Source organism: Rhineura floridana, chromosome 8 (genome assembly GCF_030035675.1).
Source record: "Rhineura floridana isolate rRhiFlo1 chromosome 8, rRhiFlo1.hap2, whole genome shotgun sequence".
Lineage (NCBI taxonomy): Eukaryota > Metazoa > Chordata > Lepidosauria > Squamata > Rhineuridae > Rhineura > Rhineura floridana.
This window is the reverse complement of record NC_084487.1, coordinates 68,334,473-68,347,314: the sequence shown is the minus strand read 5'-3', so window position 1 is coordinate 68,347,314 and position 12,842 is coordinate 68,334,473. Positions and strand designations below refer to the sequence as shown.

Here is a 12,842-nt window from a genome sequence, read left to right as displayed (position 1 = left end):
TTCCCGGAAGTCTCAGCAGCTCTGGATTTTTGATAAAACTTTAAAGACTAAATGCCATATATTGTATGTTGTATAACTTATATAATATTGTAATGGTATTTTTAAAAAATGTTTTTGTAGCCTTTTTACTTCTGTATGAAAATCTTTAAGAACTTAATGTTTGGTGGAAGATAAGTGTTCTGTTACTTCGGGACATATTGCCAAGATAGTCATGACTCCATTGCTGACTTCCGGGAAGGATTGCTTAGCTTGTGCCTGCCTCTGAGACAAGCTCTCGTCTCAGAGGAAGCTTTCTCAGTTTTAAAACCAGTCAAAAGGTTTTTTTTGGACTGGTAAACACTTTCTCCCAGGCAAGGGAGAAACGAAGAGATTATCCACAAGCTTCGTTGTGTTTGTTGGGGGACTTGAATTCATTAGGAACGAAGGACCTGCCAGCAACGTCGGACGGAGCCAGGGAATTTCAAGCAAGCTCAAACTGATTAAGCAAGACTTTTTTTTTCTTTAAAGAAAAACGTATTCTAACAGGCAAGCATTCTTCTATCTACTCTTACCATTTTGTTATCGTTACAGTAAAAGAGATTTGTTAAAGGATCAGCAACAAAGAATTCCTGGGTGAGTTATAACTTTCTCTCATATACACGGAATTAAGGAGGAAGAAAATCGAAATAGCCTATCTTTGTTTTTTATTGCAAAAAGCTGGCATGGAATTGAGCATTTTAAAGATATAAACGGATGAGGGGCAACTAATCTAAAGAGGAAATCTCATTTTATGACATTTGAGACTATTTTTTCTGGTCTACTTTTTTTTTTGACGAATATGCTTACTTTTTATGCCACTAATATTTTGGATGCTGTGAACTAAATTTGTTTTGCACTTTTGGACACATAAGAGATAAGGCAGTTTGTGCTGTCTAGAGGGTGATGTCAGCAGGCTTGGAGGATTAACTCCTTTGTGACTGGAAAAAGAAATAAACTGTTCTTTGCTTGGGAATAGTTAAGAATGACAATCAAGAAGGTGGCTGAGACCCTGGATGTACAGGAAGGGGTTCTCTATCTAGATATGTTTCAGAAAATAATGAATGAGATTAAGCTGGTGAGACAGGAGCTGAGACAGAGCAGACAAGAGATGAAAAGTGAATTTGGCAAAATGAGACAGGAGCTGAAGGAAATTCAGGATTCTGTGAGAGGGGAGGTGGATGAGACCAAAGATATGGCTGGACAAATAAAAGAAGATGAAAGAAAAATTAAAGGAAAGGTTCAAGACCTGGAGATTGGAATAGATATATCAAATATGGACTTGGAAAAAGATTTGGATTTTATGGCTGTGATGGATCCTGGAAACAAATATCACTGTTTGGAATTCAGCGCTGTCCTTGAAGGAATTTGTGAAGAGATTAGAGATAAAGATATCAACGGTTCAAAAAAATTCCTGGATTGGAAGGATTTGATGGAACTTGAAATGGAGAAAGTTTACAGAATTAATTCCAGATGTGTGACAATGGAAAAACTCTCGGGAGATGTGATGGTGCATTCTGTGGAAAGGAGGAGCAGAGATGCAGCTTTACAACAACATTTCAGTGGTACATTCGGAATTGATGGCAAGGAAATATTTGTGATGAAAGAAATTCCTATCAGACTTTTATTATATGACTATGACTATGACAGCAAGATTATTATGGGTGCAAGGATGGAGATGGAAGATGGAATTAACACTGAGAATGGCTATTGAAACTACTGGACCTAGCAGACTTGATGAGATGGATTAATTGACATGTTTATTTGGAGAAAAATCGATGGATATATTTCTCAAGGAGTGGAAGCCTCTCTTTGACTTTTTGCGGAAAGAATAAAGTAATGTTAATGAGATTTGATGATTAATTAAGATAACTACTGGAGGAAAGTGATTTTGTAATATATTAAGAGACAGGTTTGTTATATATTATAGATCTATAACTGATCTGCGACAAATCGGAAGTCAACATTTTATTTTATTGTATTAGTTATTAATTTGTTTTTTTGTTTTTTTTGTTTTGTTCTGTTTTGTTTTTTGAAACTTTGAATAAAAATTAATGATAAAAAAAATTGACTGCATTGCTGACAATTAATGGAATTGACCATTTTATTTTGTTCTTCAGGCACAAATGTGTGTGTTCATTGACGAATATGCTATTTCAGAAAAATGCAAAAGTTAAAACTTTGCAGATCTCATTTGTAAGACAAAATACTTTGTGCTCTGACATTTGTTTTGATGAAGTATTTTCACTTGGAGTATTATAGAGCAGTGTCATGTGTAGTGTTTTCCGTGTGTGTGTGTTATGTGCCTTCAAGTCAATTGCGATTTAAGGCAACCCTATAAATCAGCAATCTCCAATAGCATCTGTAAACCACCCTGTTCAGGTCTTGTAAGTTCAGGTCTGTGGCTTCCTTTATGGAATTAATCCATCTCTTGTTTGGCCTTCCTCTTTTTCTACTCTCTTCTGTTTTTCCCAGCATTATTGTCTTTTGTAGTGAATCATGTCTTCTCATTATGTGTCCAAAGTATGGTAACCTCATTAGCTTCTAGTGATAGTTCTGGTTTAATTTTATCTAACACCCAATTATTTGTCTTTTTCGCAGTTCATGGTATCCGCAAAGCTCTCCTCCAACACCACATTTCAAATGAATTGATTTTTCTCTTATCCGCTTCTTTCACTGTCCAAATTTCACTTCCATACATAGAGATCGGGAATACCATGGTCTGAATGATCCTGACTTTAGTGTTCAGTGATACATCTTTGCATTTGAGGACCTTTTCTAGTTCTCTCATAGCTACCCTCCCCAGTCCTAACCTTCTTCTGATTTCTTGACTATTGTCTCCATTTTGGTTAATGACTGTGCCAAGACATTGATAATCCTTGACAAGTTTAATATCCTCATTGTCAACTTTGAAGTTACATAAATCTTCTGTTGTCATTACTTTAGTCTTCTTGACATTCAGCTGTAGTCCTCTTGTATGCTTTCCTCTTTAACTTTCATCAGCATTCGTTTCAGATCATTAGTGTTAGTAGTATAGTATCATCTGCCTATCTTAAATTATTGATATTTCTCCCTCCAATTTTCCATATGAGGCCGGCCATCACTGTGGGTATTAGCTCCACCTATCGTGCGAAGGCAAGAATGTTTTTGAAGTCAAGACTAGGGGCATCAAGCCCCTCCCACTCTCCAGTTCATGCCTTCGTACGAACAAGATTGATTTACGGATAGCGTAGCTTTAGCTAAGTCTCTGTGTGTTTCGTTGCTGTATTTGTCTGACAGAGTGTGGAGGTTGGCTGTGTGTGTGTATCCCACGTTCCTTCCTTCCCTCTGTCTCGTGTTTAACACTGTCTTTTTCGTTTTTGCTTTTTTTGGCGAATCCAATTTAATTTTCCCAGGTTTTAGCCCAAAGACCCTGTTAAAGACCGCGGCTGCGGTTCTTTTGTTTTTTCAGGCGGGAGCTTGCGGCTGCAGCTCCCCGCGCTCTCCCTTGTCTGAGTCAATTTCATTTCCCCAGGCCTTCGCCTAACGGCTCTGCAAGAGACCGTGGCTGTGGTTCTTTCGTTCTCCCCAGGCGGAAGCTTGCGACGGCAGCTCCCCGCCTGTCTCAAAGGAGCCTGCCTTTGCGGCGCTCTTTGTTTTAGTGCCTGGCCGCCTGGGTTGCCGCCTGCCTCGTACGGCCGCGGCTTTTCTCATCGCGGTTCCTTTTCGGCCGGGAGACTGCGGCTGCAGATCTTCTTTCCCCTGAACTGCTCTGACTGCTGGCTTGCCCCGCAGCTTAAAAGCGCGCCGCGACGGTCTCTCTGTCAGTGTCGGAAGGCAAAGCTGGGGTCCCAATCCCGGGGAGCTGGATCCCGGAGAGTTGGGAGAAGAGTATTCGGATGGATGGCAGAGGGAAGGGGGAGGAACTTCCCCCCTTTGGAGCGAAGACGAAACAGAGGAACTGCCAGTGATAAGGTCGCTTAGCAACGGGGAGCCTGAGCCCTCCCTGGACATTCTCACGCCTCCCCCTCTTTCAGGCTCAGAGCAAGAGGGGAAAGAGGGAGGGCTGCTCACAGCCGAAAAGCGGGGAGGCAGTTTACCATCAGCCCCTCCCCTATCCCCCATCCTGGAATCGGAAACTTCAGAAGAGGAGGGGGTGATGCTTCCCCCCTCACCGCGCACACGCAGACAGCTGAAAAGACAGGAGAGATGGGGGGGAAGGCGGGCAGTACCTGAGGGGCAGTTAAGGAGGAGCGAAAGATTGAGCGCCCGTTTGGCCCCTTCTTAAAGAACAGGCGGGAAGAAGTCCCTTGCTCTGTCAACTTTCTCCCAATGCCGCAGGACCTGTATCCCTGTATTGCTTCATGAGAAAACGCAGTCTTTGTTTGGACATTACCCTAATAAAACACGAATTAACTACAGCCGTTGGTCTGGTTCCTGAGTCACATCCTGGGCCTGACAGTCAGCAGCTGTGGCTTGTTTCCCTACTTCTCTCTCAGCTGCTACGGTCCTTCGCCGGCCGTTCTGCCTCCCTGACTGAGTCTCACCTGCCTGGCTTTTACAGCCGCGATTCTCTTCCTCGCAGCTGTAGCACGCTTCGGCGGCTGTTACTGGCAGTCCATTTTTGCTGCCCCTCAGTGCCCGCCGTTGCTCCTTCTCCATAGCCACCATTTTTGATTGCATTGTTTTTCCCGCTCTTTTTTGCGGGCGCCATTTTGTCTGTCCCATTTTTCCCGCTCTTTCTGTTGAGCCTCAGTACTAATAATAAAGGGGGTCTAGCCCTGTATGTGTGCCGCAGATACCAATCCACAGTTCTACCTGCGCTAGTCTCCATGACTACTGCTCCTATTTCTATCACCTATTAGCCGAGGCAGCACTTCTGCGACTACATCATCAAGACAGTGGCTGTGCAATAGACTTTTTATATTATAAGGACCGTGCACTAAGACTGTTCAGATTCGTGCAGAAGTTATTTCAGCTGTACATTCTGCCCCCTCCATGGCCGTGTATCAGACTGTTCTATACTATACATCCTGCCCCCTCTGTGGCCGTGTACCTGGGCTGTATTAAAGTCTGCATTTTGCCCCACCGAGGCTGTATATCGATGCTTTTAACATCGTACATTCTGCCCCCTCTGTGGCTGTGTACTTAGCCATCTGCCAGTGCATTCTACCCCCTCTGTGGTCGTGTACTGAGCCTGTTCGGGTCTTTACATTCTGCCCCCGCCATGGCCGTGTACTGCAACCCATAGTGAATATAAGATGGCGGAACAGCCAGAGATGTCTCAGCCAGCCAAGCCACAACCATCTAAGGCACCCAAGACTAAGCATGCCAAAGCAGTGGCCAAGACTAAACATCTTTCCAGCCACACCAAACCCAAGTGTCCACGCTATGCTTCTGTTCCGGCCCCCACCACAGCAGTCCAGGGACAGCTAATGGATATATTTCATTCCCCTGCTGCTTCTTCCGATGAGGAGGACTTTGCTGGCTTTCCTACTCAGCCAACACTTACCCAGCCTCCTCCCATCTTGCCGTCCAGGGCCTATCCTACGTCACAGCCCTCTGAGCCACCTACTCAGGCACAACCATCTGCTTCAATGGGGCTGCAGCTGTCTCAGGAGTTTCTTTCACAACTTCAGGGCATGCTCTCATTTTTTACTCAAATGCAGTCACCATCACAAGTTCCCACCATGCCTCAACACACCATGGACCAATATGTATGTCATGGGGCAAACCCTTCCTGCTCCCCAAATCCTTTTGACGTAGCTAGAGGCAGGTGTATTGATGACACTTCATATGGGGAAGAGTCACCCTTTGCTGACCATGCTGACGGAGACAAATGGAGTGACTCTTCGGAACATGAGGAGGACACATCGTATCGCTTGTTTAATGCCTCAGATTTTCAGCCTCTAGCTCGTAGGGTAGTTAACACCCTTGGTCTCCAAGCTGTGCCCCCAACAGCTGCCGCTCCAGCTATCAAAGGGGCCAGGGTTCTCAAATCCCCTGCACCTACTGAGCATTACATCCCGGTGCCGGACCCCATCGCTAAACTGGCCACTGAAGAATGGTCCCACCCATTCCAAACTCGCTGGTTCAAAAACCTGGCTGACAAGCATTACTCCCTGGCTCCTGAATTTGCCTCCAAGCTGGCCATTCCCGGCATAGACGAGCCAATCGCTAGCCTAGTTTCGCGATCTCTTTTGCCTAGGGAAGGAGAATCCCAACTAAAGGATGCTACTGAGCGAAGATTAGACTTCGCTCTCCGCAAAAATCATGAGGCCACTGCTTTCTCCATGCGAGCCTCCGCATCAGCTTCCGTCTTCTCCAGGGCAGCAATGATGTGGCTCGATGATCTTCTAGAGGACCCTAACCCTGATCCTGTTTCTCTCAGAAGGTCACTGATAAAGTTGCGCAAGACAGCGGCGTTTGTAGCTGATACCACTTTGGATGCCACTCAACTGGGGGCACGAGCCATGACGGCTCAGATAGTCGCTTGACGGACCCTCTGGCTTCACCACTGGCAAGCTGACTCTACGGCCAGAGTGAATCTTTCTAGGGCTTCTTACTCCGGATCTTTGCTCTTCGGCGAGGAAGCTCTAAAGGCAGTGCTGGTTAATCCAAAAGACGCTCACAAACCGGTTTTGGCCACTGTCAAGAACATCGATCATAGGCCTTTCAGGCGATTTCCCTCCTTCCGCACTAACCAGTCCTTTCGAGGAACGCGGCCAGGAGGACGAGGCTGCGATTTCCGATCCTATGACTCCAATTCCTTCAGGGGAACCTGGAACCGACGTTTCCAGGGCAGAGGTCAGTACCAAGGGCACAGAGGTACCTCATCGTCCTCATATAGGGGAGGGTCTCGCCAGCGCAAACAGTACTAATGCACTTCCTGTTGGTGGCAGACTACTTATGTTTGGAGACCAGTGGCTGCGTCTGACTAAGGTAGCCTGGATCAGGGACCTTTTTTGTTCTGGCTACGCAATAGAGTTTTGGGCGACCCCACCAGACAAATTCCATCTATCCGCTTGCCCCAGGGCGCCGGCCAGGCACAGCATCATGCAGACAGCTATACATCACCTGTTGGACATAGCGGCGATAGAGCCAGTCGCTACAACAGAGAGGTCGGAAGGGGTGTACTGCCTCCTATTTGCTGTGCCCAAACGAGATTTGTCATGGAGGGCGGTATTGGACCTCAAGTTCGTCAACCGTTTTGTAACATACCGCAGATTCAAAATGGAATCCCTCCACTCCATTACTGAAAGCCTGCAAGAAGGAGACTTCCTGGTTTCTATCGACCTAAAGGAAGCGTATCTCCATGTGCCCATTTGCATAGCCAACAGAAAGTTCCTTCGGTTTGCTTTTGGCCCCCAGCACTTTCAATATAGAGCGATGTCATTCGGCCTCTCCTCTGCTCTGCGAGTTTTCACCAAAGTGCTTCTCACCTTAGTGGCTTACATCCGGATTCAAGGGGTCCATCTTTACCCATATCTGGACGATATTTTAATACGGGCAAGCTCTGAGGAGCTGGCTCATCGTCATTTAACGGTCACCCTCAATGTTTTGCAGACCTACAGCTGGCTTGTCAACTTCGACAAAAGCCATCTTCAACCGACCCAATGCCTACTCCATCTAGGGGCGATGTTGGACACTCTGCAGGCGATGGTGTTTCTGTCGAGGCACCAACATCGTGGGGTCCTTGATGCATCAAACAACCGCAGACGTCATGCTTCTAGCCAGGGCGCTCGGAATGTTCATCTCTACCATCCATATTGTGCCATGGGCTCCAGCCCACTCTCGCCACCTTCAGTGGGCTTTGTTGCCTTTTCAACAGGACATTGCCAACTCCAATCATCGCACAGTTCCTCTGAGCCCCGCACTGCGCCTTTCATTCCGCTGGTGGACAAGGGTCCAACATCTTTCCAGGGGCACTCTGTTCAGAGAACCACGCAGGACCGTTGTCACCATGGATGCCAGTCTCATGGGCTGGGGAGCACACTGCAACTCCCAGTACGTTCAGGGGGTGTGGTCCACAGAAGAGCAGATTCAGAGCATCAATTGGCTGGAGCTCAAGGCGGTCCACTTAGCCCTACTTCATTTTCAGTCTCTGTTCCCTTTGGACCATGTCCTCATTCGAACGGACAACACGTGTGTAAAGTCACATTTGAACAGACAGGGGGGCACCAGGTCCCGTCCTCTGCAGGACCTAGCTTCCCTCATCTTCGTCTGGACAGAACAACATCTACAATCCCTAAAAGCAGAGCATCTCAGAGGGATTTGGAATGTGACAGCAGACTGGCTCAGCAGACAACAGGTCTTTCTGGGAGAATGGAAACTTCATCCGACCATTTTCCATCGTCTCCAGTGTCGGTTCGGCGTCTTTTCAATCGACCTGTTTGCTTCCAGTCGCAATTACCAGCTTCCCAGGTACTTTGCTCGATACCTGGACCCAACAGCGGAAGCAGTGGATGCTTTGTCAATACCGTGGCCAGAGGGTCTTTTGTATGCCTTCCCTCCCATACCGCTGTTAGCCAAAACTTTGCGGAAGGCGCTGAGCGAGAGGGCACAGTTGGTTCTGATAGCACCATATTGGCCACGCCGACCGTGGTTCTCGGATCTTCTTGCAATGTCGGTGATGGATCCTTGGATACTGCCAGTCAGGCCAGATCTTCTCTCCCAGGGTCCAGTATGGCATCAGGACCCCACTTGGCTCAATCTAACAGCGTGGCGTTTGAACGGGGACATTTGAGGTCGGCTGGCCTGTCTGACACTGTTATTGATATTATCTTAGCCTCGAGACGACCATCTACCACCCGTATTTATCAACATACTTGGGTGGCTTTCTCCAAGTGGTGCCAGTCTCACCACTGCGATCCATCCCAGGCCACTATGCATCAGGTGCTGCAATATCTCCATAGCGGCTTTATGATGGGACTCAGACCCAACACTCTACGTCGACATGTGTCCACTCTGTCGTCCATTCTCTCAGTGTCCTCCACTGGTGCCCCTGTTTCCTCACATCCGTTCATCAAACGCTTCCTCAGAGGCACTGCTTTACATTCACCGGCCGTAGTTCACCGTTTTCCCTCATGGAGTCTGTCCAAGGTCCTCCAAGCTTTACAACGCCCTCCGTTTGAACCCCTTAGGACTGTGCCTTTACGTCTACTGTCCTTCAAGGTCTTGTTCCTGGTCACCATCACTTCTGCCAGACGGGTTTCGGAACTGGGCGCATTGTCTTCTGCCTGCCATCTCTGTGTCTTTCACAAGGACTCGGTTGTGTTGAAAACTGATCCTTCCTTCCGTCCCAAGGTCAATTCAGTTTTCCATTGCAATCAGGACATTGTGCTCCCTTCGTTTTGCCCGAACCCCACTCATCCTCTAGAGAAGGCTTGGCATTCGTTGGATGTTCGGAGGTCTCTCAAGACCTACCTGTCTAGGACCCAGGAGATTCGACGAACGGAGTCTCTGTTTGTATCCTTTCATCCAAGGTCTATGGGGCATAAAGTAACCAATTCTACCTTATCCCGTTGGTTAAGGGCATGTATTACCTTAGCATATGAGTCCCTTAAGCTGCCAGTTCCAGCTAGTATAACAGCTCATTCTACTAGGTCAGCTGCCACTTCGGCTGCTTTTGCTACTTATGCTCCTGTTGCTGATATTTGCAGGGCTGCTGTTTGGTCTACCCAACACTCGTTTATAAGGCATTATAAAATAGATCGTTATGCCTCTGCCGACGCCTCTTTTGGCAGACGAGTGTTGCAACAGGTTCTTAATGACGATTAGCATGTGGGTGGTCCCTCCCTATTATGGGCTGCTTTGGTACATCCCGCAGTGATGGCCGGCCTCATATGGAAAATGGACCATTGGTCTCACCTGAAGGGTGAATTTCATATGAGGACGGCCATCACGACCCTCCCAGTTGGAGGATGTATAGATTTTTTACTACGATGTTATATATTACTGTTACGCTATTGTATTTAAAGTTACTAGTGAAGTCAAGACTGCTAGTTCTGTTATATCGCTATGTTAGAGTCATGTTATTAGGCATGTTTTTTCCTGCTGGCAGGCCTGTTGGCCCTGTTTTTGTATTTTTAGATTTTTCTCTATAGACTCCCTGCGAATGAACTGGAGAGTGGAAGGGGCTTGACGCCCCTAGTCTTGACTTCAAAAACATTCTTGCCTTCGCACGATAGGTGGAGCTAATACCCGCAGTGATGGCCGTCCTCATATGAAAATCACCCTTCAGGTGAGACCAATGGTCCATTTTTACACCTCCTTCATCTTGGTCCAATCCTGCTTTCCGTATGATATGTTCTGCATACAGATTAAACAAGTAGGGTTATAAAATACACTCCTGTCTCACCCCCTTTCCAATGGGGAACCAATCGGTTTCTCCATATTCTGTCGTTACAGTAGCCTCTTGCCCAGAGTATAGGTTGTGCATCAGAACAATCAGATGCTGTGGCACCCCCATTTCTTTTATAGTTTTTCATGATCTACACAATCAGAGTCTTTGCTGTAATCTGTAAAGCACAGGGTGATTTTCTTCTGAAATTCCTTGGTCCATTCCATTATCCAACGTATGTTTGCAATATGATCTCTGGTGCCTCTTCCCTTCCTAAATCCAGCTTGGATGTCTGGCATTTCTCGCTTCATGTATGGTAAGAGCCTTTATTGTAGAATCTTGAGCATTACTTTACTTGCATGAGATATTAAGGCGATGGTTTGATAATTACTGCATTCCCTGGGATCTCTTTTCTTTGGAATAGGTATGTATATTGAGCGCTTCCAGTCTGTGGGCCATTGTTTTATTTTCCATGTTTGTTGATGAGTTTTTATCAAAATTTGGACAGATTCCGTCTCAGTAACTTGTAGCAACTATATTAGTATGCCATCTGTTCCTGGTGATGTGTTTCTTCCATGTATTTTGAGAGCAGCTTCCACCTCACATTCTAAAATTTCTGGTTCATCATACAGTTCCTCTGTGAATGAATCTGTCATTCTTGCATCTCTTTTATATAATTCTTCAGTGTATTGCTTCCATCTTCCTTTTATTTTATCTTAGTCAGTCAGTGTGTTCCCCTGTTGATTATTCAGCATCCCTCCTCTTGGTTTAAATTTCCCTTTCATTTCTCTAATCTTTTGGAATAGGACTCTTGTCTTTTTTATTATCCTCTTCTATTTCTATACAATAATGTAATAGTACTAGTCACTGTATTTTTGCATTTATGATTCAAAACACATTGCATTTAGGGTTCTAATCGTGTTTCTATCTCCGTTGTTTTTGCTTTTTTCTATCTTTAACCATTTTAAGAGTTTCGTCAGTCATCCATTGAGTTTTTTCTCTCTTTTTAATTAGAGGTATTGTCTGTTTGCATTCTTCCCTGATAATGTCTCTGACTTAAATCCATAGTTCTTCTGGTTCTCTTTCAACTAAGTTTAAAGCCTCAAATTATTTATTCATCCACCCACAATCATTTGAACTTTAGATACCTACAGACAATAAAAATCACCAAAAGATTTCTTGTTTCATAAACTACAATGGTTTTCCATCATTAATAAAGCCTTAGTTATTTTGATCTCTCAGTGACAGTGTTTCACTTTAATTCTGCCATTCAGATGTTTTGCTCATTGCAAGTGCAGTACTTTAATTGATATTTTATTTTGAAACACTGAAACTCAAAATCAGTTATTGCAAGGTGACATTGGTTTTATATTGGGAAATACTTGTAAGCAACATAAAAAACTGAAAAATGTTGCTTGTATAATTATTCAACCCCTGTGCTGTGGTAGCTCCCAGTTTACATAGATAAAAGAAATTACCCTATCGAGAACACAATTACCTTACCAAAAACCCCACTGTTGAAGGATCTTTGTTCATGCTGTAGACTTGAAGGAAAATGAAGACCAAAGAGCATTCTAAAGAAGTGAGAGATAAAGTAATACAAATGCATAGATTAGGAAAAGGGTACAAAATAATATCCAAGTGTTTGGATATTCCAGTGAGCACAGTTGGATCAATAATCGGGAAGTGGAGGCTGCATCACACCCCCAGGCACTGCCAAGAAAAGGCTGTCCCTCAAAACTCAGTGCTCGAACAAGAAGACTTGTGAGAGAAGCCACAGAGGGGCCAACAATCACTTTGAAGGAGCTACAGAGTTCAGTGGCTGAGAGTGGAGTGATGGTGCACCAGTCAACTATATCAAGAGCTCTGCATAACACTGCCCTGTATGGGAGGGTGGCAAGAAAGAAGCCGTTACTCAAAAAGTACTGTCTGAAAGACGTCTGAAGTTTGCCAGAAATCATGAGAGAGCCCCAGCTGCAATGTGGGAAAAGGTTTTATGGTTAGATGAGACCAATGTAGAGCTTTTTGTCTAAACCTCAAAGCACTATGTGTGGTGCCAACCTAACACTGCCCATGCCTCAAGACACACCATCCCTACCGTGAAGTATGGTGGTGGCAGCATCATGCTGTGGGGATGCTTCTCATCAGCAGGGACAAAATACAGGGAAATACTGCAAGAGAACCTGATTCAGTCCACTAAAAAACTGAAGCTCGGAAGGAAATTCACTTTTCAGCAGGACAATGATCCAAGTACAAGGCCAGAGCAACATTGGAGTGGCTCAAGAACAAAAAGGTGAATGTTGTACAGTGGCCCAGTCAAAATCCTGATCTCAGTCCCATTGAGAATCTGTGGCACTCTTTGAAAATTGCATTCCACAAGCAACATCTAACCAACCTGAACGACCTGGAGCAAATCTGCCCAAAAGAATGGGCCAAAATCCCTCTGGCACTGTGTGTAAAGCTGGTACATACGTATGCCAAAAGACTTAATACTGTTGTTGCAGCA

The 12,842-nt window shown here is 45.4% G+C and overlaps 1 protein-coding gene across 2 annotated transcripts in view; it reads left to right on the top strand.

The window, feature by feature from the left end:
- Positions 1–12,842, top strand: part of ZDHHC17 (zinc finger DHHC-type palmitoyltransferase 17) — a 119,051-nt gene that overhangs the window by 89,149 nt on the left and 17,060 nt on the right. The window lies entirely within an intron of this gene.